Below are 24,654 nucleotides of genomic sequence, written 5' to 3' on the forward strand. Positions count from 1 at the left end.
GTTCACTCTATTTTTCACTAGGCTGCTAACGTGATCACAAGATGCATCCCATATTCCTCCTTGTCTTAGGGGGTAATTATTAAAAGGGCTCCTATTTTTTGTAAATCCTATGATGTAAACATTCTGTGATTTTTTTTTCAAGCACTCATAATCTTGCGGAATCAACATGAGGTTTTCCCAGAACACCAGCTGTTTCAAACACAGTGTTCCAGATTTCTTTTGTGTAAGTGTTTTTTCCCCCCTATTGTCCTTATTCTCAAAAAATGTCTGAATCATTTTTGCTCAGATTTTCTGAGGTAAAATCTACCTTTTGTCAGACACAAAGGCTGGAAAATTCAGCTTGAAAATTAAGTTTTCAGTAGTCGAGTGACTGAAAACAAGAGATTAGCATGGAAATGCTTTTGTAACCTTAACTATACTTTTTGCTAGCACTCCTGCCATAAAAAGGGATAATCCACTCACATGCTTCAGGACATCAGACACCCTCTTTATTTCATGGGGCTAGGAAGAAACTTCCCCACAGGCATTTTTTTGCATAGCTATCTATTATGTGGGCACTACACCTTCCTCTGAAACATGTGGTATTGGTGATTCTTGGAGAAAGACTCCTGGATTAGATAAACTGTTGGTGTGATTCAGTATGTCAGTTCTCAGAGAAACTCAGATTGATCATCCATCCGTCATGTGTTTTTTGTACAATATTAACTTTCTGTTGCTATTTTGCTGCTAGTTTAAATAAGAAAAATCCTAATTCATGTAAAGAAATGCAGCTGATTTCATGCTGCTTTATTTATTTATTTTTTTTTTTACACAGATACTAGCTACTTTGCCTATAATAAGTAATTGTGATTGTGATTAAGAATGTGATTAAGAATGGCAGTGTATTGTACAGAATTTTTGCAAGATAAGGAAAATGTAGCCTCGTATCCCTTAAATGAGCGCATTCTCAGTCGAGAGTGCTTGACTGTAGTTATAAAGAGAGTTACCCACAATAGTTAGTGTGGAAAGGAAACCCTAAGTAGAACATGCCATTGTGGCCTTTGAGCGGTTCCCATCTCTTCTATTCAGAGAGCAGAGTTAACTGAGGATAGCGAGAACAAACTGTACATGCGCTTGAGAAAAAGAACTTGACTTGGCAAGTTGGCATAAGTGTAGCACAATATATTACACTTTCTGCTGGGCTCATTCTCTTACTGTCATTGACCAGATCTGTTCAAGGGTTGCCATTTTCGGTTTCGAGTAGAAGAAACCCCAATTTTTCCTCCTTACTTTCCAAGAAAGTCTGTTTATGTAATCAATACTGGGTCTTTCTAGGAAGCTGTTCAGAATTTTTTGGGGTCAGTAGGGGCACAACGAAGGAACAAACATTAGGTCTGACAAAGCTTGAAATATAAAACAAAAAAGCATCTGTGAGGCATAATAAAACAAAGTGTGTATACGTGTTGTTCTCACAGAGTATTTGGCTGAGCCTGGGCAACGGGAAAGCATGCATAGCTAACACTCCTGACTGTGTGAAACCCTTTGTATACTCCAGAGTCTCTGCAAGAGACCTTGATTACAGAGTTTGGCATCATACCCAATACATTTTTTTGGAATAGTTTCTTGTCCATCACTAACACTTGTAATGAGAAATGTATACACCATCCAGAGAGGATAAATTAATTTCAGACACTTTAGACTCAGGTCAACAATGGCTACTGGCAGTGCCTACTGTTTGCCTTTTTATTAATAAAAAAACCCAGGAACAACAAGAAGAAATTGCTCTTCTTCATGGTGATAGCATGGTAAAGACCCTGGGTATAGTGGAGATAGAATCTTGGCAAACACGTAAATAGGTCAGGATAAAATATTTCACTTTTCATTGCAAATTAAAGTAATTTTCTACAATATGTAAGGTTTAATATATCCCCATAATGGTTTCATTAGGAAATCTGTATTTTAGCTAATGAAAGTTTTTTCTGAAAATAAAACAGTCGGTAAAGATAAGTTAGTTTTTATTTTTATATAATTCAGTTAACAGTCAAGGACTGAACTATGAACTGGCCTCACCATGTTGAGAACTAAATGAAAAACACATTTGATCAACTTAGCTATCTTACATTACTTCTAGATTGCCCTCCCATGCCCCAAAAAGCAAAACCAACCAACCAATCAAACAAAAACACCCCACTTCCCTTTTAAACTATTTCTCCTGTAGTCTTGGAAACAGAAGAGGGAGAAACTGCTGTTATTTTCTTGGGGGATACCACAGTGATGGGGGCTTTAGGACTTAGATCAGTGATACTCAGACAGTGGCTCTTGACCTGCAAGTGTCTCTTTAATGTGTCTCCTGCAGCTCTTTGCAGCACATGATATTAAAACACTGTGTGATTTAATTATTAACCAATCTAAGTTAATAACCAATCAGGATGCTTTTACTGTTATTAACCAATTAAGTTATGAAATTAATAAATTATGAATTTATTTGCTGTGAGAATAATATGTATATAAACTAAATATTTCCCCTGTCATTCACACTATTGTGGCTTTTTGGGTAATGTTGATCACTAATTTGGCTCCTGAACCACTGCAGACTGAATATCACTGACCTAGATAAATTACTAAGCCATAATTCTCACATGGGTAAATTCTCTTCATTTGCAATCTGGATTGGCTAATTTGTTACATTCTCTCACTGGACATAAGAGGGCATGTTTTTCATCTGAACTTTGGACTAACATTTGTGTGCATTTTGTGTTGCGTGTGTGCAAGACAGATAATTGCACACATAAAAACCTGTTTGTGTGCAGTCACCCATATGCAAGATTTGTGTGCCAATTTTCTAGACATAATTAGGGAGCCTGATGATAAATGAGATCTTAGATGTTCTGGATTGTGCAGAAGTGGCAAACAAATATGCATAATAAACCTTAAAAATGAAATAAATATGCTAGTAAATAGGATGTATTTTAAAGTAATATACAATATGCACATGATCTGAAACTACTGAGGTCAATGGGAGCTTTTTTAATTGACTTCATTGGACACAGAATCAGGCCCTGCATGCACATACTGTAGCTCACGAAAGCTTATGCTCAAATAAATTTGTTAGTCTCTAAGGTGCCACAAGTCCTCCTTTTCTTTTTGCGAATACAGACTAACACGGCTGCTACTCTGAAACTTTTATATTAGTTATACTTAGATTGTAAGTTCCTTTGGGCAGAGACTGTCTTTTTGTTTTGTGTTTATACAGCCCCTAGCACAATGGGGTCCTAGTCTATGGTGGGGTCCCTGAGTGCTATTGTCATATAAATAATAATAATTATATCTTTAATTGGCTGAAACACAGTCATGGATTTAACACTATTGCCCTCATGGCTGTTCGATAGATTTTGGCTAGGAATTGGCTAAATATTGCCATGTGACAGTGAGTTGGCCAATTAAATTGTTTATCATTTTGATCCCTTCTTCCTTGATAGGCTACTTCCTCCATGCTCTTTCTGTTCAGTACAGCCTTTCAGCTACCTCATTTTAAAAAAAAGTTCTTAATGTGGCCGATTCCCCTTTTATCTCCCTTGTTCTTTACCTGTGTCCTCCATGCAAACAGGATTGCTTTGACTGAAGTAGCTGCTGGCTGCCTTTGGGGCTCAAATGCACTGAGTGATTCTTTGCACAGCTGTTACAGTGGTTAAGAAGTTAATGGCAGCTGAACTATGCATCTGGGATACTGTGCTGCTGGATCCTGACGCTTCCTACTGGTACACGTCAATGGAGAATCATATGAAAACCCATTACTAAAGAAAAACCAGAGTAGGTTTACATATCCTACAAGAGATCAGGGTAGATGATTTAAATGCCCATTCTTTTTGGCCTTAAAATCTATGAAGAGAATGCCTCTAGACTTTTCAGCAGAAGAGGCGAATAATTTTCACACTATAATGCTCCACTTGAGAGTGCTTGTACCTTCGTAATATAGTGTTATATGTACTTTACAGTCATAGAAAGGGTAAGGCCTTGCCCAAAACTGCTTGAGATTCAGTGTGGATAAGGCATGATACAAGACAGCAGTTCAGGCTAATGAGAATGAGAGATTCGTGGTGAGTTGACAGCAGGAAGGATTCCTGGAAGATGTGGATTTTAAAGGGGGGCATAGAGCAGCAGAAAGAGAGTGATTGGTGAGTGACAAGAAGGAAGTTGGTCCAAGTATAGTAGGGAGTAATGAAGGTACTGTGACGCAGGGACCCCTTGGTGCCAACTGGCAGAGGGAATAGGGTGGCACATAGGGTTTTACAGGGATCCCATGGATCAGATATACGCATACTAGTTCACTGAAGGATGGCATGTGAGATCTCTACCAAGAACTAGTAGGCCACTGGCGGTCATAATCATTACAAAATGTATCTATGGATAGTATTTAAGGAGTTATGTATCTATATTGACAGTTATGTTCTTAAGGAATTAAAGTTAAAGCAGGTCACCAGGTGATGTGCCTTGGACATATTTATTTCAGGCACGAAAACAGATGCTTATTTCCATGTCTGGCCATGTGTGGGAGTTGCTCGAATGTGAATGCTCTTCCAGTGACCTGGTGGAGTATAATGATTGGGCAACCACATGTGCGTGGCTGTGGTGGGAATCAGTATGAGGACACAACAAGAAGTCATCATGTGTTTATAGTATGCCTCACAATGTAGCTCTATTTGCATACTGAACCATAGGCAAAAGACAAGCAAAATCTACAAGAGAGGCAATTCACAGAATAAAACAAACAGGGTGTCCTGTTTATGCTAAAGACACAGGATTTTTAGAGTATCTCCGGGGATACAAGGAAACATACAGAATCCTTCACCAAGAAGGCAAGTTAACAGCATGTTTGTCTTATGCAAGGACTTATGCTGTAAAATGCTGCAAGGATATTGGGTGAGCAATATTTTACAAGGCATGAGAGTGTCTTGATAAGCAAGACTAGGCTTTAGAATGTGTGCAATGATTTTATTTTGTAAGTATCCATTTGTTTCCAATACCTCCATTGCTATTACTTGAATATCTATGCTTTGTTAAATAAATTTATACTTGATTTCACTATAAACACATCTAATTGCTGTGTGTTAAGTGCAGCGGTGATCTGATGTGGACTTGGTAAGCTGGGGTGTACTGCTTCTTTAGAGGCAGTGAATTTTTGAACCCTGGGAGTATCCAGTGGAACAGGGGCTAGATACTGACCTGTAGAGAGAAAGTGAGGCCTATGAGGGAGTGCTTATGTTGCCTGTGGCTGGTGGAATTGGAGAGCTGACCCCTGGCAGGCACAGACAAGGTTTCCTCACACTAAGGGCAGGTGGTAGCAAGGTGCCTCACAGCCTGGGAACCCATGGGAAGTGTCACAGGTATGAAGCCACAAAATTGAGGCAATAAAGAGAACAGTAAGTAGAGAGGACTGTAGGAGGAACTTAAGGCAGAGCCAGAGGCTGCAAGGAGTGTCTATCGATTTTGTAGTTACTTCTTTCTCTATAGCAGGAATGTGCCTGCATAATCTTCCATCTGAAATTGAAGAAATATTTGCAGAACTAGCCTCATCCTCTTTCTCTACTTTCACGGTGAAAGAAGTACAAAGGAGAGAATTGAAAGGGTGGGTAGTTCTTTCCTCTCTCTTCTGCTGGTTACATAGCACCCAAGGAAGCCTCATGTTTAGTAGGCTGTGGACTGGAATGCTGGGGCCCAAAGGTTTCATAACTGCTGCGCTATTAGGAGTGCTGTTGGCTGAAATGCACAGCCCAGCAGTTGCTAGGAGAGTTGCCAGTGTTGGGGAAGCTGTCAGCTGGATGCTGAGGCCTGAAGTTGCCATGACAATTGCAGATGCCAGGAGAGCTGTTGGCTGGAACGCTGGGCCCTGGAGGTTCTGTGGCAGTTGGGGGCATTAAGGGAGCCGTTGGCTGGAACGCTGGGCCCCAGAGGTTCTGTGGCAGTTGGGGGCATTAAGGGAGCTGTTGGCTGGAACGCTGGGCCCTGGAGGTTCTGTGGCAGTTGGGGGCATTAAGGGAGCCGTTGGCTGGAACGCTGGGCCTTGGAGGTTCTGCGGCAGTTGGGGGCATTAAGGGAGCCGTTGGCTGGAACGCTGGGCCCTGGAGGTTCTGTGGCAGTTGGGGGCATTAAGGGAGCCGTTGGCTGGAACGCTGGGCCCTGGAGGTTCTGTGGCAGTTGGGGGCATTAAGGGAGCCGTTGGCTGGAACGCTGGGCCTTGGAGGTTCTGCGGCAGTTGGGGGCATTAAGGGAGCCGTTGGCTGGAACGCTGGGCCCTGGAGGTTCTGTGGCAGTTGGGGGCATTAAGGGAGCCGTTGGCTGGAACGCTGGGCCCTGGAGGTTCTGTGGCAGTTGGGGGCATTAAGGGAGCCGTTGGCTGGAACGCTGGGCCTTGGAGGTTCTGTGTCAGTTGGGGGCATTAAGGGAGCCGTTGGCTGGAACGCTGGGCCCTGGAGGTTCTGTGGCAGTTGGGGGCATTAAGGGAGCCGTTGGCTGGAACGCTGGGCCCCGGAGGTTCTGTGGCAGTTGGGGGCATTAAGGGAGCCGTTGGCTGGAACGCTGGGCCCTGGAGGTTCTGTGGCAGTTGGGGGCATTAAGGGAGCCGTTGGCTGGAACGCTGGGCCCCGGAGGTTCTGTGGCAGTTGGGGGCATTAAGGGAGCTGTTGGCTGGAATGTTGGGCCCTGGAGTTTCTGCAACAGGAGGGCAGCTCATCTTAGAGGGGCGAGATGTCTGAGGAAGGGGATGAAGACATGCCAAAGCTGAGCTCCATCACCATCACTGGATGCAGTATTCCAGGTGAGGGTGTACCAAAGATGCCACTGTAATACGTTCAGTGTGTTCTATCCCATTCTTTATTCATGCTAATGTTTTGTTTGCTTTTTTTAACTGCTGCTGAGCATCCTATTGTCTGGGGCCACTAAGGCCTGGAGAAGGAAAACATTCTGGCTGGGGGAAAGCATAGGCCAGAGCATCTCTAACCCCACACCAAAGTAGCTCTGTGAAGGGATAAGCGCAGGCTGTTCTGGAAGATCCAGTGTCTTTAGATATCTTCAGCTGAACCCATTTCCCGGCAAATACCTTTCTGAAGAGGTTCATCTGCTGCTTTTCTGCTGCAATCCTGGAGTTGCAAGCTACACATTTGCTTACCATGGGGCTTCATACTGGAGCTCATTGAGGATTTTTCAGTGAAGCATTTTTTTGTTGGAAAATCAATTTGTCAAAATGGAAACGGTTTGTGGAAATGTATCTGTTTCAGTGACATTTTTACTGGTAAGGTTTCTCAGGTTTAGGATAGAATTTCTGGTCAAAACGAGACAGCTTGCCCTCTCCAGAATAGTCAATAGCCCAGTGGTTAGGATGCTCATTTGGGCTGTGACAGACCCAGCTTCAATTCGTGCTCTAAATCAGGCAGAGCCAGGTGAGTGCCCTAATCACTGGGCTATAGAGTCAGTTTCTCCCAGTGTTTCTGTTGGAGCTATTCTGCTTTGTAGAGACTGATTTTATAGCCTGATGCTTAAGGCACTTACTGGGGAAGAAGGAGATACTGGTTCAAGTTCTTGCTCTGAATCAGGCAGAGCAGAGATTTGAACCTGGGTCTCCTGCTTCACAGGTTACTGCCCCAACCCATTGGCTATGCAGGGGGCTGAGTTGTTTGGTCTTTTGTGAAAAATGTCAAAAAGTCTAGTTTTTGTTCCAAAACCAAATGTCAAAATATTGACTTTTTTCACTAAATGGAATTTTTGTTTTCCAGCCAGCCCTACTTTTTATCTTCGGTTAGTTCAGGTAATAAGGTAAGGTCATGCGTATCTGGATTTAGCACTCTGTAAAGTATGGTTCAGTAAAAATATGATTACCATTTCATTAAAGTTTTCCCCAGGGTTCAGGGAAGAGGAAATTATTATCTTGTAATTGGTACCTCTCTGGGGCATTGCATTTATGAAATTGTTATATATGATGGGACAATCTAGTTGCACTGAACAGATTATCTGATGATTAGTACTTCTGGGATTTATGGATAATTGCATATGATGAATGTCAAAATCTTTCTGAACTGAGAGTGGAGGAATTCATTTCAACTGCTCTCATTCATTTATTCTTTAATGACAGCTAGCATACTAATTAGGTTTTCATTGAGAATTTCTAGGCGTAGAAAACTCTTGGAAATATCTCTAATCTTGTAGTGTGGATTTGTGGAGATTTCTACCCGTCGTTTCAACTGGAAGGGAATTATTCCCTTCCTGTCCTAATATCCTGGTTCTGCTGTTCACTGTTAATAAAGCAGCCATGTTCCTTCCTCAGAGGTGACTGCATTTCAGTGGTAAGACAAATGGGCCTCAGCTGCATTGTTCAGATCCAAACTTTTCCAGTGTCCCTGGCTGTTTTAATCAAGAACTTCTCCATTACCTACTTTATAAAATATTTTGCGATGAAAGGCTCGCTCTACATGTAAGTTATTCTTTTAGTATTGGGCATTTATGTATACAAAATAAAAAAGAGTGACATATAGTAACTAAGAGCCAGATTCAACCCTGGTGTTAGCAGGTGCAATACCATTATCTTCAGCAGAGTAGCACGATGACGAAAACTGGCCCAAAGTCTCTGGTATACAAGGAAACAAAAGTACTATACTTTAAAAAACTAATTTCCTGAATGTAGGAAAGCTACTTACAGCAACAGTATTTCCTTAGTAAAACTCAACTGGATCAAATAAATGGGGATGGGGGATGGGACAGAAAGGAGAGCTGATAATATATTTCTGTCACTGAAAAGAAAACCGGAACTGCTAGCTTGTTATAATTACATAACAGATGATGTATTGTACAGCTTGTACCCTCGCTCCCAGAGTAGAGGTGGGCAAGCCAAAGGAGGCTTGAGCCTGGCTCGAGCTGAGTGGCTGACTCTGGCCTGGCTCCATGTCCATGAATAAAGACAAGTTAAGGAAGAGCCAAGCCAATGAGAATATGTTGGCATCATCATACTCCCTGTTCACAGTAACTAGATTGTTATATATAAAACAAACCCCCCCAGAAGACTGTATTCTGGCTTCTCTTGTACTAGTACATAAGTATGAGGGAGAAGCCATGGGAGATATTTTTGCTCATCTTATTCTCCATGTGCAGAGGGCAGCCAGTGCCCTGCACTCCCTGAGTGAGAAGGGTGGGGTATCATTGCACCACCAACAGCACAAGACATAACCCACTTCCACTTTGGTCAGCACTCCAAGGCTAGTGCTGCTTATTAAACCTTTTTACAGGCTGCAGCAGTTGGTGACCCTGCATGAACTTGCTTCGCACACAAGCAGGCATTCTGCCTACAGTGCCTCAGTCTTCTACAATTACATTCTCTCCATGAATTGCTGCTGATGCAACTATGGCTAAGAAATGGTACAGAGTACTCAGACTGCTCCTATTTACTTTCTCTTATAATGCAAGAACAAGGTGGCATTCAATGAAACTGAAAGGCAACACATTTAAAACGGAAACAAAAATATTTTTCTATACAATGCATTAAAATTTGACCTCTGGAACTCATTGCCACAACTTTATCTCTAGCCAATATTTTATAGTAGCATTTGTATAGTGGGGTTGGGAAGGAATTTTCCCCCAGGTCAGATTGGCAATGGACCTTGGTGGTGGTGGTGGTGGGAGGTTGCCTTCTTCTGCAGTGTGGGGGATGGGTCACTTGCTAGAATCATTTGGGTTTATCTCATTTCATCAATTTCATGCCATTGCAGGGACCTCAGGCATTGGTTCACCTCAGTTCTCCTTGTCCTGTGCCTGAGGCACACAGTAGTTCAGTCTCCTGAGGGGTCTAATACTTTGATGTCATTCCAGTTGTTGAGTTTAGTGTGGAGGGTGGTTGGGAAGTGTTTAACTGCCTGTGATATGTAGGATGTCAGAGTAGATGATCTGGTGGTCCCTTCTGGCCTTACGCTTTATAACTCAATGGCCTAATTTTCCTCCCTTCTTCCCCATGATGATGCGTTCTCTCTCTCTTATCTCCGTCTCTCTTTCTGACCTTGCTATATGCAACTGTTGCTGTGAGAAAGCCAAGCACCAGAACTGAGTTTTATGTTTTGTTGTGAAGATTGGAAGTTAGTGGCCATTCTGATCTCCTGTGGTAATAAAGCTTTAGGTACAGAGCCAAAACCTCTGCGACTAGGCCATCTTCTGCTCTCACAAGCTTCGCTCTAGAGACTGGATGCTTCATTGTTCCTGAAGAATGTGGTTGCTGAGGGAGATCAGGTTCATTGAGAAAGAAATATTCTCTTTGATATTTTGGGCCAAATCTGTGGAGGGCCTTGAAAATTAGGACCAAGACTTTGAATTTGACCCAGTATTCTCTGAGACTCTATTGTAGTGAACGGAGAAGCCGGATGATATATTTTTGCGGTACAACTGGAGACCCAAAGCTCAATAGGATTCAAAGGATTAAACTTCTATGAATAATGAGGACATCCACGTTAGTTTAGATGCAGTTAAAATTTATAAGGGATATAAACTCTCATGCGTCAAGGGATAAGCCTGCTATTAAATAACTGTGGAACTACAAATAACTATTAGATGTATCTATAGAAATGTAGCCAGCACCCAGAATACTACATAAAAGAAATAGCTAATAATTAGAGGCTATGGAAGTCAATGACAAATACGTTTACATGAATGAATTTTGCAGAGTAGATATTTCAGGAACAAAAAAGCTTTTGTCTAATAACAGTGAATTATCAAAGCTAAAAATTCTTTAGTCATGTGACAACATTTCACTATTTCAGTCCCAGGAGCAGCTACTGTACTTGCCACTTCTTGCTGGTATGTTAATTTAGTTTAGCCCTCTGGCCAAACCTACAAAAACCCAGAGGAAACAGGAAGTCCGAATGAAAATTCTTTCCTTGGGTTACAGCATTCCCTACAGGATCTCAGTCTTTGTCCGTCCTGGAATTAAACCAGAGGCCAATAGAACAAAAGCTAACAAGTCTAAAAACCTTCACCTATAGTCTACCCCTAGATTATAGGCGGGACAGATAGCACCGCTTACTATTAAGGTTGCCCAACACATCCTATAATAAGACTCTGCTTTCAGCTGCTTATAACTTTACCAAACGTTAACTATTTGGGCTGAAATTTTTCATGTCGGGTATTTTTTCTGGAATTTGTCAGATAAAATGGTTTGGCTATTTGTGAAATTGAGGCTGGGGAAAATATATTGTTCTGTCCATGCTAAAAAAACCTCTGGTGACCTTTTGTTGAGAAGCTGCAGTGCCCCCATGCTTTGGAACAGGGACTCAAATTTGGCAGGGGGTGACCTTTTGGTGCCTCAGTGCAAATTGGCCCAAATTTGGCCAAGTTATAATCCTTTGAAAAATAGCAGTTTACACATGCTCAGTAGAGACTTGGTAGCGCATCACAGCTAAGAATAGAATCCAAAGATTCTATTCACACTGATCATTCTCCAGTCCAGGGTTGAGTGTGACTTGGTAGGCCATGGCTGGGCAGTGGAACTGAGAGCAGGGAGACTGTCTCTCTTGTGCTTGCAATATTCCTCCTGGTGGGCCTAGGCAGCCTGGAGGAGGAAGCTTCCCCATTCAAATGTGGCGGGGACAAAAGCCACTTTTGGAAGGACGTGGGAAGTAGATTGGGACATGACTGGGGTTAGAGGCTGGCAGAGGGTAAAGGGTGAGAGAGAAACAGGGTTTGGTAGCTGGCTTGGGGGAAGCTGGGACTGGCTGGACTTGGAGACTGGGACTGGGAGCCAAGATTAGCAGCTGGGACTGCCTGTGCAGGCAGACTGGGACTGGGTTCTGGGTGGGCAGATGATTCATAGATTTTTAAGGTGAGAAGAGAACATAAGATCATCTAGTTCAATTGCAGAGGAGACTCGCACTAGCTGGGCAAGGGGACAGGGAGCAAGTGTGGAGTAGGGACAGTGGTAAAGGGGAGAGGAGACGAATCTGACGAAGAACCAGGGTATTGAAGTAGAAATGAGACTGGCTGGGCACAGATAATGTGGAAATGAGCTTAGCGAGGGACTGGGAGTTGGTGGGTCTGGGGAATGTAGGCATGGGGATGACAACATGGGGCAGTGGGAGATAGACAGATTGGATGAGGAGCCAGGAGGTAGTGAAGTGGGAATGGTGGTTGAAGACACTGGGAGTGAGGTTATCATAAATATAAAGGGAAGGGTAACCACCTTTCTGTATACAGTGCTATAAAATCCCTCCTGGCCAGAGGCAACATCATGTTACCTGTAAAGGGTTAAGAAGCTCAGCTAACCTGGCTGGCACCTGACCCAAAGGACCAATAAGGGGACAAGATACTTTCAAATCTTGCGGGGGTGGGGTGGGGTGGAAGGCTTTTGTTTGTGCTCTTTGTTTACGTGGTTGTTCTCTCTTGGGACTGAGAGAGGCCAGACAGAAATCCATCTTCTCCAACCCATCCTAATCCAAGTCTCCAATATTACAACCAGTAGAGGTAAACCAGGCAAGGCGGATTAGTTTATCTTTTGTTTTATGTGAATTTTCCCTGTGTTAAGAGGGAGGTTTATTCCTGTTTTCTGTAACTTTAAGGTTTTGCCCAGAGGGGGATCCTCTGTGTTTTGCATCTGAATACCTTGTAAAATATTTTCCATCCTGATTTTACAGAGATGATTTTTACCTTTCTTTTTTTTAAATAAAATCCTTCTTTTAAGAACCTGGCTGATTTTTCCATTGTTCCAAGATCCAGGGATTTGGGTCTTTGATGATTTTGTAACCAATTGGTTAGGATATTATTCTCAAGCCTCCCCGGGAAAGGGTGTGTGTAGGGCTTGGGGGGATATTTTGGGGGAAGATATCTCCAAGTGGTCTCTTTCCCTGTTCTTTGTTTAAAACACTTGGTGGTGGCAGCATACTGTTCAAGGGCAAGGCAAAGTTTGTACCTTGGGGAAGTTTTTAACCTAAGCGGGTAAGAATAAGCTTAGGGGGCCTTTCGTGCAGGTCACCACATCTGTACCCTAGAGTTCAGAGTGGGGAAGGAACCTGGACAGAGGTGGACATATTAGAGGAGATGAGGGGCAGACCTGTGAATGGAATGGGCAGAAAAGTTGGTGTACACTAGAGCACACTCCTCTCCAGAGTCTGCAGTGGAACAATGACTTCTGAGACTCACCGTTCTTCTGCTGTCAGTACGTTTCTGTGAAATCCATTGGCAAAATGTCCCATGCATTTTTTTAAGGAAGTGGTTGTGGTGGGGGAGTTTGGCTAAGCACACTCTATTCCTCACCAAGGAGGTGAGGGGCTCCTGTCTTATCTGGTGCCCTCAGAAAGGAGGGTGAGCTGGTGCTATGTGCTGGATCCAGGAAGTGGTATGGTCAGTGGGGACAGGGGAGTCTCACCAAGTCCAGATGTGTTTCCAGTTCATTGTCTGCTGTTGATGCTTTGGTGGCAGTACAGGTCCAGCCTTAGAATGTTCATGTTTAGTTATTAGTTTGACATGTTATTTTGCTGTCATAATTTTCCTGAGAAATGTAAGCCAGAGAAGGAAAATGGTGTTTTTTAGTGTAAATATCTCATCCAAGTCTAAATGGATTTTCACGGAAGAAGCAAAAGGCAAACAGATAACTGCAGGGTTTGGGGCCTGCTACAACCAATGGTGGAGTTACAGCTTCTCAAAGAAAAGGCCCCAAGAATTGTTTTATAAGGGAAACTGTTAAGCAAATCTAGGCATCATAATGAGGAGAATTTGTATTATAGTAGCGACTAGTAGCTGAGATTAGGGCCCTATTGTGTTAGGCCCTATACAAACACAGTGAGAGACAAGAATGTATAATTAGGGCTGTCAAGCCATTAAAAAAATAATCCATGATTAATCGCATGATTAAAAAATTAATCATGATTAATCGTGCAATTAATTGCACTGTTAAATAATAATGGAATGCCATTAATTTTAATATTTTTGGATGCTTTCTACATTTTCAAATATATTGATTTCAATTACAACACACAATACAATGTATACAATGCTCACTTTATATTTATTTTTATTACAAGTATTTGCACTGTAAAAAAACAAAAGAAATAGTATTTTTTAAATTCACCTAATACAAGAGTGCAATCTCTTTATCATGAAAGTTGAACTTACAAATGTAGAATTATGTGCAAAAAAACTGCCTTCAAAAATAAAACAATGTAAAATTTTACAGCCTGCAAGTCCACTCAGTCCTACTTCTTTTCAACCAATCGCTCAGAAAAATAAGTTTGTTTACATTTGCAGGAGATAATGCTGCCTGCTTCTTGTTTACCATGCCGCCTGAAAGTGAGAACAAGCGTTCTCATGGCACTGTTGTAGCCGGTGTCACAAGATGTCACCAGCAGAAGGTTGATTTTCTTTTTGGTGATTCGGGTTCTGTAGTTTCCACATCAGAATATTGCTCTTTTAAGGCTGCTGAAAGCATGCTTCACACTTCGTCCCTCTCAGATTTTGAAAGGCACTTCAGATTCTTAAACCTTGGGTTGAGTGCTGTAGCTATCTTTTGAGATCTCACATTGGTACCTTCTTTGCATTTTGTGAAAGTGTTCTTAAAATGAACAGGTGCTGGGTCATCATCTGAGACTGCTATAGGAGGTTAGTCCTAAATTTAATTAATGCATTATTTTTTTAATGAGCGTCATTAGCATGGAAGCATGTCTTCTGGAATGGTGGCCGAAGCATGAAGGGGCATATGAATGTTTAGCATATTTGTCATGCAAATACCTTGCAATGCCAGCTTCAAAAGTGCCATGCAAATGCCTGTTCTCACTTTCTGGTGACACTGTAAATAAGAATAGGGCAGCATTATCTCCTGTAAATGTAAACAAACTTGTTTGTCCTAGCGATTGGCTGAACAAGAAGTAGGACTGAGTGGACTTGTAGGTGCTGAAGTTTTACATTGTTTTGTTTTTGAGTGCACTTTCATGACAAAGAGATTGCCCTAAAGTACTTGTGTGAGGTGAACTGAAAATACTATTTCTTTTGTTTATAATTTTTACAGTGCAGATATTTGTAATAAAAAATAATATACACTTTGATTTCAATTACAACACAGAATACAATATTTATGAAAATGTAAAAAAAATCCAAAATATTTAATATGGAATTCCTAACAAAAGAAAAAGGAAACAAAACAAACCCAGGCTCTTACTGTTTGTCTTTCCTTTTGGTCTAGGGCTTCTAAGCAGTCTATTATTAAATGAAGCCTGGCACAAAAATACAGACGAACCTGAACAAAAATCCTTAATTCAAATATCTTTGTACCTTGAGGAAGTTTCAGATCTGGTTCAGCTTTACACCGAACCCAAAAAACAAAACAAAAATCCAACCCAAACCAAAGAAAAATATCATCACTGCTTTTGCCTCTGTGACTGTCCTAAAGTTGATTATTGTTCATATCTGTGAAGATGCCTACAAAATGCTTGACAACAGGTAGGTAGCCTGTCTGCTGTGATCACTGGTAATTTTGCTGACCATAATATTCTCACGATTACCTTGTGCTTCCCTCATCCATTTAATAACATAAAACTGGACATACTGGGGCAGAGCAATGGTCCATCTAGCTCAGAATTCTGTCTTCTGACAGTGGCCAGGGCCAGATACTTCAGAGGGAATGAACAGAACAGGGCAATTTATCAAGTGAATCATCTCTTGTTGTCCAGTCCCGGCTTCTAGGATTCAGAGGTTTAGGAAACCCAGAGCATGGGGTTGTGTCACTGACCATCTTGGCTAATAGCCATTAATGGAATTCCATTAATTATCCTCCATGAAAATATCTAATTCTTTTTTTAACCCAGTTATATTTTTGGCCTTCACAACATCCCCTAGCAATGAGTTCCACAGGTTGATTGGGCATTGTATGAAGACTTATATACTTATATAAGTCTTATATACTGTTGCCTATTAATTTCATTGGGTCACCCCTGGTTCTTGTGTTGTGAAGGGGTAAATAATATTTCCTTATTCACTTTCTTCACCACATTCATGATTTTGTAGATATCTATTATATCCACCCTTAGTTGTCTCTTTTCCAAGTCCTAGTCTTTTTTATCTCTCCTCAGATGGAAGCTGTTCCATACCCCTAATAATTTTGTTGCTCTTTTCTGTGCTTTTTCTGAGTCTAATATATCTTTTATTGAGACGGGGGGACCAGAACTACACACGGTATTCAAACTATGGGCATATCATGGATTTATTATACTGGTGGTATGATATTTTCTATCTTTTTATCTATCTATGTCATAATGGTTCCTAACATTCTGTTAACTTTTTTGACTGCTGCTGAACACTGAACAGATTTTTTTCAGAGAACTGTCTTTTTCTTGAGTGGCAACAGCTAATTTAGACTCAGTCATTTTGTATGTGTAATTGGGATTATGTTTTCAAATGTGCATTACTTTGCATTTATCAACATTGAATTTCATCTGCCATTTTCTTACCCAGTCACCCACTTTTGTGAGATCCCTTTGTAACTCTTCACAGTCTACTTTGGACTTAAATAGATAGAGTAACTTAGTACTGTCTGCAAACTTTGCCACCTCAATGTTTATCCCTTTTTCCTGATCATTTATGAATATGTTGAACAGCACTGGTCTTAGTACAGATCCTTCGGGGACCCCACTATTTATCTCTCTCCATTGTGAAAACTGATCATTTATTCCTAACTTTTGTTTTCTATCTTTCAGCCAGTTACTGATCCATGAGAGGACCTTCCCTCTTATCCCATGACTCCTTACTTTGGTTAAAAGCCTTTTAGTGAGGGACCTTTCTAACAGTCTAAGTACACTGTATCCACTAGATCACCCTTGTCCACCTGTTTGTTGACACCCTTGAAGAATTCTAGTAGATTGGTGAGGCATAATTTCTCTTTACAAAAGCCACGTTGACTCTTCCCCCAACATATCGTGTTTATCTATGTATCTGATAATTTCTGTTCTTTACTCTTGTTTCAACCAATTTGCCTGGTACTAAAGTTAGGCTTTCCAATCTGTAACTGTCAGGATACCTTCTAGAGCCTTTTATAAAAATCAGCGTCACATTAGCTATCTGACAATCATCTGGTACAGAGGCTGATTTAAGCATTAGATTTGTAGTAAGAGGAGGCCCTGAAACATAAATTCTTGTATCAGAGGCCCAGTCTGAGGCCTGAAGCCTGAACCAAAGTACTTCCAGGCAGTGATAAGCAAAGCTGGGCTGTGAGCCAGAGGCAGGTCCCACTCACAGAAGTTGGCAAGAAAAGGTTTTTAAAGGCACGTGTACATACACACACATAAGTGCTAATGAGAGGAACTTGCGCCAAGACGGCGGCAAGACACTCCATAGACATAACAAGGAACAGGCAGGTGCATCTTAAAGACAGGGTCAAAAGAACAACATGATGGATAGATTTGTTTGAACTATGATGAGTAATCTGGCCTGCAATGGTATAAAAGCAGGTCGCGGAGCACATATCTTTATCCAGCCTAGGGGGCAGTGGAGTGTCCCGCCACTGACTGAGCTGTGTCCATTGCCAGGGAGCACAAATTCGTAGTATGCCCTGTAGAGTCTATAGTGAACTATTACTGTGCTTCGTTTGACAATAAACCTGGCTCGGGTTCCTTCGTACCTTATTAGAGTCTGTGGTTTTTGGGGGTTCTCTCAGGGTCTGCTGTGTTAGCTATCTGTGCAGAGCTGGGGCAGTAGAGGGAACATGCATGCAGCCAACTGTTATCATCATCGAACAAGAGCAGAGCACCACACCGGTAGCTACCGACAACAAGATTACCTACCAGAGTCGGTAGTTCTGCAATTTCATATTCCTACTTCTGATGTGCTTGCAAAATCTGTGCTGTTAGTTTCCGTGTCTTTTGCTAGTTGCTCTTCAAATTCTTTTTTTGACCTGCCTAATTTTACTTTTACACTTAACTTGCCAGAGTTTATGCTCCTTTCTGTTTTCCTCAGTAAGATTTGACTTCCAATTTTTAAAGGATGTCTTTTTCTCTCTAACCACCTCTTTTACTCTCTTGTTTAGCCATGGTGGCATTTTTTGATCCTCTTACTGTTTTTTTTAAATTTATGGTATACATATAGTTTGACCTCTATTATAGTGTTTTTGACAATAGCTTTCAGGCATTTCACTCTTGTGACTGTTCCTTTTAATTTCTGTTTAACTAGCCTGCTCATTTTTGTGTAGTTCCCCTTTCTGAAGTTAAATGCAGCTGTGGTGGGTTTCTTTGGTATTTCTCCCACTACAAGGATGTTCAATTTAATTACATTATGGTTGCTATTGCTGATCAATCCAGCTATACTCACCTCTTGGACCAGATCCTGTGCACCACTTAGGACTACCTCAAGAATTACCTCTCCCATTTTGGGTTCCAGGAGTAGCTGCTCCAAGAAGCAGTCATTAATGGTGTCTAGAAAATTTAGCTCTGCATCCCATTCAGAGGTGGCATGTTTCCATTCAATATGGGGATATTTGAAGTCCCCTCTTACTGAGTTTTCTGTTTTTGTAGCCTTTCTAATTTCCATGAATGTTTCACAATCACGGTTACCATCCTGGTCAGTTGTATATTCCTACGGCTATACTCTTATTAGGCAATAGGGTGACCAGATGTCCCCATTTTATAGGGACAGTCCCGATTTTGGGTCTTTTTCTTATATGGGCTCCTATCCATCCCCCCCCCCCCCGATTTTTCACACTTGCTGTCTGGTCACCCTATTATCCAAGCATAGAATTTCTATCCACAGAGATTTTATGATGCAGTTTGATTGATTTAAGATGTTTATTATCTTTGATTCTGCTTTTTTTCACACACAATGCCACTCCCCCACCAGCATCACCTACTCGGTTATACCAGGATACAAAATATATAGTAATGACAGTGTCCCATTGATTATCATTGTTCCACCAAGTTTCTGGGATGCCTGTTATATCAATATCTTCATTTAATACCAGGCAGTCAAGTTCACCCATCTTAGTATTTAGGCTTCTTCCATTTGTATACAAGCACTTATAAAATTTGTCAATATTTAGGTGTCTGGCTTCATATGATGCAATTGAATGGTACTCTTTCACATTTGACTGTTTCTCTTCAGTTCCTACCCATACTTTATCAACTTCTATCCTCTCCTCCTTACTTAGGATATAGAGTTTCCCCTTAATAAAACCTCCCCTAAGGGATGTGTCTGTCTGAATCATGTGCTCCTCCGCACCTGTTGGCTTTCCTCCAGTCCTTAGTTTAAAAACTTCTCGATGACCTTTTTAATTTTAAATGCTAGCAATTTGGTTCTCTTTTGGTTCAGGTGGAGCCCATTATTCTTGTGTAGGCTCCTCCTTTCCCAAAAGTTTCCTCATAAACCACCTGTTGTATCCACCTGTGTCTCTTGTCATATACTTATTACTATTTATGTTACAATAGTACACGCCCCCAACCAAAATCATGGCCTCATTATGGTAGGTGTTTTTATAAACTTATAGCAAAAGAACAGCCTCTGCCCCAAAGATCTTACAGTCTAACTAGACAGGACAGACAAAGGGTGGTAGAAAGGAAGTAGTTTATTTGTTTTATTTTATATTTTTATAGAAGGGGAACTGAGTTCCAAACAGATTAAATAACTTGCCTATGGTCACATAGGCAGTATGTAGCAGAAATGTGAATTGAACCTAGCTCCCCTGAGTTCTAGTTCAGTGTCTTAACCCCAAGACCATTCTTTCTCTCTGATATTTTATTCTACATATATTGTAAGCTGGTTGGGGGCAAGACCCTTGTATCTAGCAGATTGGGGCTTCAGTCTTAACTAGGGTTTCTGGATGCTACCACAATAATAATAGTAATAATTAATAAATAATTAATAAATTGCTCAAATAAAGTTTGATAATCAGCATTAGGCACTAAAAGGAGATAGCACTCGCTCATAGATTCTCATAATCAACTGTAATTTTTGAGGCCAGGGAAATATATAGAGATACATGCAAGTTTAAAGTCAAGCTGAGGTATATTAATCCTATATGGATGAATTATTTATTAACAGACTTGCATACTCTTATAATGAATCCAGTGAGAACAATGAATGTTGTGACTGAGTCAACATAAGCGTGGAATTGCCTTTTAACTTAAAGATGGATTTTCACGAATGCTCAGGATTGACCTAAAGTCAATTGACTTCCATTAAAGTCAAGGTGAGTTTTATCACTGACTCCAGTAAAAGGAGAATTAGGTTGACATTGAACACTTTTGAAAACCCTATCCCAAATATAGACTGATAGATAGATAGATAAATAATACAGTGTTACCATATTTGTGATAGATTCCTGTTCGATTGCTGTTACCTTTATTGGGTAACAGGTGAGTTTTATTTCAGATGAGTTGAACACTTCCTCTCACTTCCCCTTCTCCTTGAAAATAAAAAAATATTAATAATAAAACTATATCTTGAACTACTCCAGGCAGGGATTATCTTCTTGACTGGCACACAGGACCACTTCAGTATTTAACATTTAATAATAATGGGACAAATTTTCAAACATTTGCCTTTTGTTAGGTGTTTAAATGTACATTTAGGCTGCTGAATGCTGTTTCAGTTCTTAAAACATTACTTAGGTGCCTAAAACAGATATTAAAATACTTAAATAAGGATTTAGATATTTAACTATAGGTACCCACATGGAAAATATGACCTTATAATTATAATTTCCAAAAATTAAGGCTCCTTATATATTATCAGTTTGGCCACTTGGCCATTTTGCATGAGTTGGGCCAGGTCCTCATCTGATATAAATCAGTGTAGACTCATTAAGAACTATACTGGCTTACATCACCAGATGATCTAGTCAATTATCTGTTTCTGTTCTTTTGGTTAAATGTGATCTTCCAAAGATTACTGTTTTGTATTAGTGTGCATCATAAAATATTTAGGATGTCGACCACCAAGCTGACAGAGTGGGAGGAACCTTGGGTGAAATCCTGGCCCCATTGAAGTCCATGGGAGTTTTGTCATTGACTTCACTGGGGCCAGGATCTCATGCCTTAACTTTTGGAGTTTTCTTACCTCTGAGGACTTGATTCTCAGCCTTGACATTTCATTAATGCTAGTTTTTGCATTCTAAAGATATAGTAGCCAGTAAACCAGATAATTCAATCCTAATATACTTTGTGTTTCAGCTGCTGTCTTCTGCAAGCATCAAAGGATATATCTCTCTGGCTACAACACTGCTGGAACTAAAACTCTCTCCAAATTCACAGCTAAGCAGTTCAATGTGTATTGCATGTAAGGGCCGCAGCATTCTAATTACTGCAATGGGAGTTGCATGGAGAAATGTAATCCTCAAATTCAAGTCACTCAGGAAGACAGTAAATAGAGATAATATAGCCAGACCCATTCAGGAAACAATATATACAGACAATATATCTAAAAAAAAAAAATTCCTCATGTTCTTCAGACCTCGGCACCCCTGAGTGAATAGTGTATTCACCAGAAGCTATTATTATTGTAGCCTTTATATTGCTTCTCTGCTTATATTTGATGCTGTGGCCAGGGTCACAGCCTTTTTTTGCTAGATGCTATGCAAACTTATGGAAAGAATCACTGACCCCCAAACAGTTTATAGTTTGAGAAGGCAAGTAATTTAAGAGGAATCTGAAGGGAGGGAAGAAGGAAGAGATGGATACAATCCAATAGGTACAAAGTTTATATGTATGTTTGGATGTGTTTTGTTATAGATAAAGCAAGAGTCAGATATTCCCATCTGCCCCTCAATCTAGCCATCATTAATTGGTTGCTTTCTTATAGGCATCACAGCAGAAATAGGTCTTGAGAAGGGATTTGAGTGGAAGGATTTAAACAGGGATTATTTGGCTACTGGCTGATCAATTTTTCCAGTAATGATAGCTGACCCTACAACTTCTAAATCTTGTACTTACTATAGATTTTGATCATGTATAGTTTCTTCCATACAAACCATATCTATGGTTCTGCATGTTATACATTGTTTTATACAATTTATGTTTGTCTGTAGTGGATTGAGTATATTGATTTGGATGCAGATGGTTATGAGTCATACATCACTTTGGATTACAATAATGATATAGTATTTCTATCTGTGCTTATATTAGCGGCGGGCAAACTTTTTGGCCTGAGGGCCGCATCGGGTTTCTGAAATTGTATGGATGGCCAGTTAGGGAAGGCTGTGCCTCCCCAAACAGCCAGGGATGGCCCGGCCCCCGCCCACTGTCCAACCCGCCTGCTTCTCGCCCCCTGACCCCCCCCCCCCAGGACTCCTGCCTCATCTAATCCCTCCTCCCCCATTCCCTGATGGCCCCCTGGGGACCTCTGCCCCATCCACCCCCCCCGCTCTCAGTCCCCTGACTGCCCCCGGACCACCTGCCTCTAACTGCCCCCCGCCACCCCATCCAATTCCCACCTCTCCTTCCTGACTGCCCTCCCTGGGACCACTGCCCCATCCATCCCCCTTGTTCCCTGTCCCCTGACCGCCCCCGGAACCCTTGCCCCTGACTGGCCCCTGACTGGCCCCCACTGCCCCATCCAACCCCCCTTCTCCTTCCTGACTGGGCCCCCCGGGTCCCCTGCCCTCATTTAACCCCCTGTTCCTTGCCCTCTGACCGCCCCGACCCCTATCCACAACCCCGGTCCTTGACCACCCTCAGAACTCCCCTGCCCTCTATCCAACCCCCCACTGCTCCCTATCCCCTTACTGCTCTGCTTGGAACACTGGGGGGCTGGCAGCGCGGCTGCTCCAGGACAGGCAGCTGCGCTGCGCAGCACAGAGCACCGGGTCAGGCCAGGCTCTGCTGCCACGCCGCCCAGAGCATGTGGGGGCGGCTGTGGGGGAGGGGGAGGGACCGGGGGCTAGCCTTCCAGGCCAGGAGCTCAGGTGCCGGGCAGGACGGTCCCATGGGCCAGATGTGGCCCACGGGGCATAGTTTGCCCACCTCTGGCTAATATGTATATATGCATGTATATATCTATAATATATAGGGCCAGCTCAGGATCTGGCCCACATTTGTTTTGCTTTAGCATAAATCTGGAATTCTCTGCAAAGCAAAATGATAAAATATAAATCATGGTCCTCTTCACAATGCTCAACACAAGTACTTTCTCGCACAAAGGTATAAACAATATCTCTGGTTGCTGCATTTCATCTGACACTTCCAGGGCTTTCAAATTCACAGGCTACATTGCATTATTTCATGTTTATAACTTCTGCTAGAACTCTTTACAGGATTTTTTTTCTTTGTGATGATAAGAGGAGGGAAGGAAAAGAAATTGTTCTGAAAGAATTTCAAACAGTTCAGCCACCATGCAGTATAATTTTCTTATCCCCCCTTTCCGCATATTTGCTTCTTATGCAATTTATGTGGTTTCTTGACAGCACTTAGATTCCTTGACGGCATTTCATTTAAAAGCTCACCTACACCCAGTGAAAAAGGTGATTTTTAGAGTAACCATCCAGGCATCCCCAGTGCATCTTTCTAGGGGTATTGTTCTTGCAATTTAAATAATTTTCTTTTAAGTGCCAAGATTTCTAGGCACATGAGAATGTTCCCAAGTTACAGATCCTTTGAAAATCCAGACCACTGACAGCTACTAGTGAACATCATGTAAACTACAAATATACCAATCACCTCCACAGGTGATGAGCATTAGGAAAAGATGCACCTGCAGTTTTAAAGTTGAAGACATAAAATCAGTCATATCCCCATCATCCACAGGATCAGCTTTCAAAAGGTTATTGTCAAAGCATAACCAGTTGAAAGTCTGTCATTCAGTCAGAGTTGTATGTCGTGTCATTTTTTCCTTACTCTTTTCTATAACGACTAGAGTAATTTGATCATTCATTTCTTGAGGCAAGTTTGGAGATACTGCAGCACAATTGTTGATGCAATAATATCTTTTTCCTTCCCCCTTCTGAGTGCTTATATTTGAGGGTGTGTCACAACCTTAATCAAAGGACATCTTGTCATTATGATCACAAAACAAATCAATAGCCTCAATATGGACCATCCCTCCCACTTGATGTTGGAGCTCTTCCAATCAGAGCTAGGTAAGGCCTTTAACTGTGAACAGAATTATTCCTCCTGCCACAATTAGATCCTCCAGGATCCCTCCATGTATTGGGAAATATTCTATCAAATGGTAAAAGAATTAGCATGGATTGTAAGATTGTTAACATTCTAATGTCTAATTAGATAATGAGAGAGACAAGGTGGGTGAGGTAATATCTTTTATTAGAGCATCTTCTGTTGGTGAAACAGATAAATTTTCAAACTACACAGAGCCCTTCCTCAGGTCTGGGAAAGGTACTAAGAGTGTCACTGCTGAATACAAGATCAAACGGACAGTATAGCTTAAATAGTTAGCACATATTCTAAGAGACCATTCAAGGTGAAGTCATAGGACAAAAAGGGGAGTCAGTGGGTTCAGATTGTTCTAATAAGCCATAAATCCAGTATCTTTATTAAGACCATGATTTTTAGTATCTACAAAAAGAAAAGGAGTACTTGTGGCACCTTAGAGACTAGGTGCCACAAGTACTCCTTTTCTTTTTGCGAATACAGACTAACACGGCTGTTACTCTGAAACCTTTTAGTATCTAGTAAAGTTACAGAATGATTGCTGTTTATCTGACCTATCAGTCCTCATCCTCAAAGGAAA

Source organism: Lepidochelys olivacea (genome assembly GCF_965140295.1).
Source record: "Lepidochelys olivacea isolate rLepOli2 genome assembly, chromosome: 11".
NCBI classification, from domain to species: domain Eukaryota; kingdom Metazoa; phylum Chordata; order Testudines; family Cheloniidae; genus Lepidochelys; species Lepidochelys olivacea.